The sequence below is a fragment of the Chelonia mydas genome, chromosome 11 (genome assembly GCF_015237465.2).
Source record: "Chelonia mydas isolate rCheMyd1 chromosome 11, rCheMyd1.pri.v2, whole genome shotgun sequence".
Taxonomy (NCBI): Eukaryota; Metazoa; Chordata; order Testudines; family Cheloniidae; genus Chelonia; species Chelonia mydas.
The window spans coordinates 2,494,956-2,501,335 of NC_051251.2; positions in this window are offsets into that span (position 1 = coordinate 2,494,956).

A 6,380-nucleotide genomic window follows, 5' to 3' on the forward strand; every position below is an offset into this window, starting at 1 on the left:
CCATCCTGGTCTCTTGTACTGGTGCAGGCGGCAGCCGCCGGGGACGGAGACCACAGCTGGCGGGATCACCGCAGTCTTGGGACCACCAGCAGACCAAGCTGAGGGACGAGCCTTCGTGGCTAGTACCCCCTTGTCCCCCAACAGCATGGATGGAAGGGGAAGTCTGAGCGTGCCCTGGGCCAATGGCAGAGCCGGGTCGGGGACTGGGCCGCTGTCTGCTCTGGGGTCTGCCAGGGTAGCTGTGGTCTGGGGGTCGCTCCCCCGCCCACCCCACGCTGCGGAGTGGCCAGGGCTTCCAGCCAGGTACAAGCTGGGTCCCGTCTAACCAGGCCGTAACGCTGCAGTTCGAGCTGGGAACAGTCCGGGATTGAGCTGCGGCGACACCTGCCCCTGCAGCGTCAGCCGGGATTGAGGTTCCAGCCCTTTAGCAGGGGCGAGCATCAGCTCAGAGGTCACCCGGAGGCTGGAGCCAGCTCTGAGCTTAGGTTTCATTAGCAAATGTAATCGCTGGCCTTGTACCAGCACCTTCACTGCAGGGTTTGATCATCCCCTGGGCTGGCTCCAGTTTAGACAGAAGGGGGTGTTGTGGGTTATGGAAATGAGCAGAAATAAATAAAGGAATGAAGGGGGGGGGAATAGATCCAGTGAAATGAACGAGAACGGAGCTATTGGAAATGTACGAAGAACTTCCTTTCACAAGGGACTGACCATGGCTGGGTGGCCGGCATGTTTGGTGTGCCCTCCTGCAATTCACCGCCGGCACTGCAAAGCGGGGACCCACAATCACTGCAAACCCCGGGGGGTTCGACCTCCCTGCCAGGAGCTGGCACCAGAGCCAGGCCCGGGGGTGCTACCCCCACGTAGGGCAGGACGCAGGACCGGCAGCGGGACGCTGAAGTCTCATTCACAGTCTGGGGTTGTTTTTCTCCCAGGGAAAACAACAGGCCCAAGGGAGTTGTACGCAGAGCAGGCTGGGGGGGCTCACGGCTTTAGTGCCGGTGTAGCGAAGGATGCTGCTCCGCATAGGAATGTGCTACCGGGCGCACTTATCGATCCATATAGATTGTAAGAAACTGCTATTGTATTGAACTGCTACCCGCCGTAGCAGATGGCTCTAGAGAGCCGTTTCTTGCACTGTCGCGTATGTGAAATGGCTACGGGGGAAATGGGCTCTCTGCAGCCCTCCGCGATTGTTAGCCGATGGCCAAGGATGTTTGGTGAGGTGCCAGCTATGCCCGTTTTATACCATCCGTGACTTTAACCGCTAGGACGCACTGTCCCTTCGCGGCGGGCAGCCCGGGCTAGGCTGACGGATGCCCCAAGGTCCTAACCACCCGTGACTTTAACTGCTAGAGCTCAGAGCTCCTTCGCAGCGGGCAGTCAGGATTGACTGACAGGCGCCCCAAGAGTTTGCCCCGTGGAGGCGGCACAACTCAACGCTAGGCTCTTAGTACTCTCACCTCATGGCCAGGCTTTATAGCCAAAACGGCTGAGGTTCTTTAATTGTGTTGGCTGCTTTACAGTAAACCAGAGAAACAAGTCAGGCTTATGCACAAATGGTTACCAAAATTTATTAAGCTAGATTCTAATCATGTGGTTACAAAATTGCTAGTGCCTACTTATTTAAATGTAGAGATGTTACACACACACACAAGTTACAAAACTGAAGCCACAATCCCAAAGAAAGAAAACAAAGTATAGAGCTCTATTTCAAAATATGTGTACACTAAAGATAGGAGATCAGGTGTGGGTGCTTCTTACCCTCCTTGCATCTCTCGATTCCAGCGGTGCCAAGCCAGGATCGGTCACTCAATTCCGCGGAAAGACGAATAAGGGACAAGGCTTAGGGACCCTCTTAGCTGCAGAAGCCTTGGGAGGCTGTCCCTTATCTGACCAGCAGATAGATAGTGAAAAGCACTCAGAAATCATGGTGCTGTAGGTCCCCTACTTATACCTCTGTACTCCTTTATTCTCTTTCTCCTTTCTTATGCCAAATTGGGGCTGGTCTGTCTGGGCGATGCCAGCTCTCGCAAGAGTAGTTTACACTTGCAAGGGAGAGAAACAATAAGTTTCGACTACTGGACATTTCTTTTATTAGGGTAAATATTTTCCCACCTAGGATGTTGGTGTGTGTGCATCACGCTATTTAGTAGGGGCTAAGAGCCATGTCTGTCACAGCGCCTCTGCCTGCTGTGAGCCTAATCGTTGTATATGTTCCCAGAGGCACATTGTAGCAGCACACCTGTGCTTCTCACAGCTTCAAAGGCTGTGCTGGAATTTATGTTAAGTGCCCTGTTCTGGCTTCCTCTTGTGTTCCCAGCAATGCTGGTCTGAGAGCGGGGGGGCTGTCTGTCTGGCTACAGCGATACGTACGGATTATAAGAAACAGCTTTTGTAAAAACATGCTACTTTAGTTGTACGTGCTTGAAAACTCTTATCGTATTTCAATCTTCCCTCATAGGTCATGTTTTCTCGACCTTAAATTTTCACAAACTTTACAAGTGTTCTCTCTAGGACATTCTCTAGGTCGGGTTTTCTAGACCTTACATTTATCAGTGTTCTCTCTATGCCATTATCTCAGTCATTAAGATTTTGAATAGAAACGTGTCCGGAACTGATCCCTGGAGAACCCCACTCGTTATGCCCGTCGTATCTATCGTTATGTCCATCTCGGTTTCATTTCCGTAGTTTGTTTATGAGAAGGTCGCAGGAGACAGTATCGAAAGCCCCACTAAAGGCAAGCTAGACCACGTCTCCCGCTTGCAGGCTTGTCACGCTGGTAAGGAAAGCGATGCGGCTGGTTTGACACGGAGACTGCTTGAAACACCCTTTTCGAGCAAAGTTGGACCCGTCGCTGCTGCAGACTGTCGGGACGTGCTGCTGTCCGTGACACAGCGAGGGGAGAAGCTAATTCCTGCAGGCAGCATTTTCTCACACCGTGGGTGGGTCAGACGGCTACCTGCAGGAATCGGCGACATCCGCTGCCCTCAGCGAATTCTCACCACTCGCAGTTCCCGAGAGCTGCGAAGGGCCGTACCTGTTAGCCCGGTGCTGTTCTGAACAACATCAGCTCTTATGCTAACGGAAAGCGAGGTGGGTTGGGGCCGCGCTAAAGAGATGACAGTCTTCACTCCTCTGCTGACAAAACGTGAACATTACCTTTTCCTGCGTACGTTTCTGTGGCCAGCTCAGTTAGGGCCCGGCTGGCCCTGCTACGGGGGCTGTGGGCCAGAAGCTGGAGAAGTCTCACTCTAGCCCTGGAGCGAGTGGGAAGGGGAGTAAGGTCCCTGAAGCGGAGCAGTGCTGGGGAAGGGCAAGGGGAGCTGGGGCGCTCCAGCCTGGTAAACCCCCAGGCTGCAGGCCTTGATGAAGGCCTTTGAAAAGGTACAGGGGGGCTGCAGAGGGGCAGCCCGGGGATAGGCAAAGGCAGCAGGTCCTAACCCCTTGCCAATGATGAGTGGCCATTACACTGCAGTCTGCCCCAGTGAGCGGGGGCGAGATGGTGACTGGCAGTAGCCACTGAGGCAAGGTGGGTTTAGAGGGTTGGGGGTTCCCCTGGGAGGGGAAACCCAGAATAAGGGGTTACTGCAGGGGCAGCACCCCAAGGTAAAGGGCACCGGGGTCCGGCAGGGACATGGGTGCCACCGGCAGCTGAGACACTGGCCAGTAGGAGGCGCTCTGTACACTGGAGAGCTAATTCCCTAGACGACCAGCAGGGGGCACTGCGCTGGTGAGTCTCGACCTCGCTCCAGTGCCATTGGATTAGAGGAGCTTTTGTGGCAAGAACCACCAGCAGAGCAAGGTATGTGTAATATAACTATGTCACAAACTCCCACCTTAACCTATTACTTCCCAACTCATGAGGATAAAAGAACTAACACACTGGATACCAGTAATATTCTAAACTTGACCTTTTCTTTGTGGGTCAGTTGGACAAGTCTGTAAAAACTAATGAAGAAAAACAACCAAATTATCCAGCTGACTGAAATCACACACGCGGTTTGGCTATTTTACATCAGGGATCTGAAATATAAAGAGTATCTGCACAAGCAGAGCAAATTATAACACACCATTGGTATGATATTCTTACAGGATGGGCCCCCTCTTGGCCTTCAACTTTAAAAATTGTTACACCCAATTATTCTGTTCTTTATTCCGATAAGTTTAATGTTAATTGTAATGTGTGGTAAGTTCTGCTGGATGCTGAAACCGCCAGCTCAGATTGTTTCAAAAACATGAAACAGGCTTGAGACAATTACATCAAGTGTGACCCATTCAATCCCTCTGGACTGAAGGGCCATCTGCGGGTCAGCGTGGGGCTGAAGTTAGGAAATTGTTTCTTTTCTTTAATTACTATTATTAATATGACTTTATTTTGTGTCCAATGAACAAACCAAACTTCACCGTTCTAACACTGTAACTCCCAACCTTCGAAATCGTTCATCACACGTGTTTTAATAAGATTCCATATTGTAAGTAAAGCCCCATTTTAAAATGCTGGCTCCATTTTGCAAACCCGGCTGTGACCTTGTGAAGGGGGTTCAGGTGTGTGAATGGGGGACTCGTGGATAACGGGGGCCGCCTCCAGCCGCGGCCTGCCCTGACAAAGCCGAGTGCAAACGCCGGGGGCTGAAGAGCAGACCACAGCCCTGAGCAAGGGAGAAGAGTCCACCCCAAAAGAAAAGAATGAAGGGACAACGGACGCACGATCAAAGCCAGGCCCAGCTGGCGGGCGATCCGTCACACCGAACCCAGGGGCCGCGTGACACAGCAAGACCTACAGACTCCTGTGCCCCCGCCTGGGCCGGGTTTGGCCCCCTGCCACCCTCTGCCAGCGCCTCCCTCCGGGGCTTAACTCCGCCTTGTTCCTGATTTCTCTTTCGCCCCTCTCCTGCTGCTGGCTCCAGCTGCTTGACCCCCCAGACCAGTCAATTTCCACCCCCCGCTCAGACCCTGGCCACCCCCCGTCCTCCGATTCCCCCCCTTTGCCACGTTTTGACCCCTATCTAAAGCAGTCCGCAGAATCCTATGGGCATGCAACGAGGCTGGTTCTGGCGGGACCCAACGGAGAGTGCCAAGTCAGGACAAACTGCTTCAAGCTGGACAGTTACAGCCCAGGGCTGTGGTTTCTGTGCACACCAAGGCAAACCAAACCAGCCAGACAGAGAAGACTTTGGTTTTACCCCCCTGGCTAACCACAAGTCACACTAGCAATTCCCTTAGACACTCCAGTTTCCCAGTATCCCCACCAGTGCCACTCGGTATGGGGACAGACGGTTATGAAAACCAATACCCCAGTAAAAGAACAAAGGTTCTCTCGATCCCAAAGGACCAAGCCCCAGACCCAGGTTAATGTACAAGTCAGCTCTTACCCACAAATCACACTGTTGCCAATCCTTTAGAATCTAAAATCTAAAGGTTTATTCATAAAAGGAAAAGATACAGGCGGGAGCTAGAACTGGTGAAATGGAAGCAGTGACATCCAGTGATGGCCAAGTCCTTGGTTCAGGCGTGCAGCAGTGGTGGAATAAACGGCAGGTTCAAATCAAGTCTCTGGAGAACATCCCCAGCTGGGATGGGTCCTTCAGTCCTTGGTTCAAAGCGTCAGGGTAGCCAAGTCCCTCCAGAGGTCAGAAGCAGGACTGAAGACAAGATGGAGGAGCTGCCGCAGCTTTGTATAGTCTCTTGCCATGTGGTCTCTTTCTGTGTCCCAAAGACAAGCTGCCCATCCCATGGCCTGGAAACACCTCAGAGTCCTGTCCATAGGCAGGTCCCTGCACACCTGGCTGAGTCCCCAGGCGTGTCTGCCTTCTCTCAGTGGGTCAGTTGTGTCGCTGATGGTCCTTAATGGGCCACCCAGCAGGCTGGGCAGAGCTGACCCCAGCTTTTCTGGGGTGTCCCCCAGAAGCAGAGCATAAGTTTGAAATACAGACAGTACAGAGCCAATATTCCTAACTTCAACTACAAAAATGATACCCACATACAGACAGCATCATCCAGACCAGCAAACCATAACCTCATCTGAGACACCTCATTTGATCCCCTTTATACAAGATTTGGTGCCATTACAGGACCTTGGTTGCAACAATGTTCTATACGGTCCCAGTTCAAGTCAATAATGTCACAGGGTAGGAGGGCGGGGGGACGGGCAGTGGCTTCAGCAGATGCTCAGTCACCGTCAGTGGCCCGTTCCTACGCAGAGCGGTATCCTACATGACACCTGGAACAGCTCAGGGCGTCCTGCGTCGGGCAGCCCCTGGGTACCCTGCGACACCGTGCGGGGCTGGAGCGGAGCTTCCCCCAAAGCTCTGGGGGTGTCGATCCAGGGCGCTGCCCCCTGAAGCGGGGCTGGGGGCACAGCGGGAAGGGGCAGGCGTTTG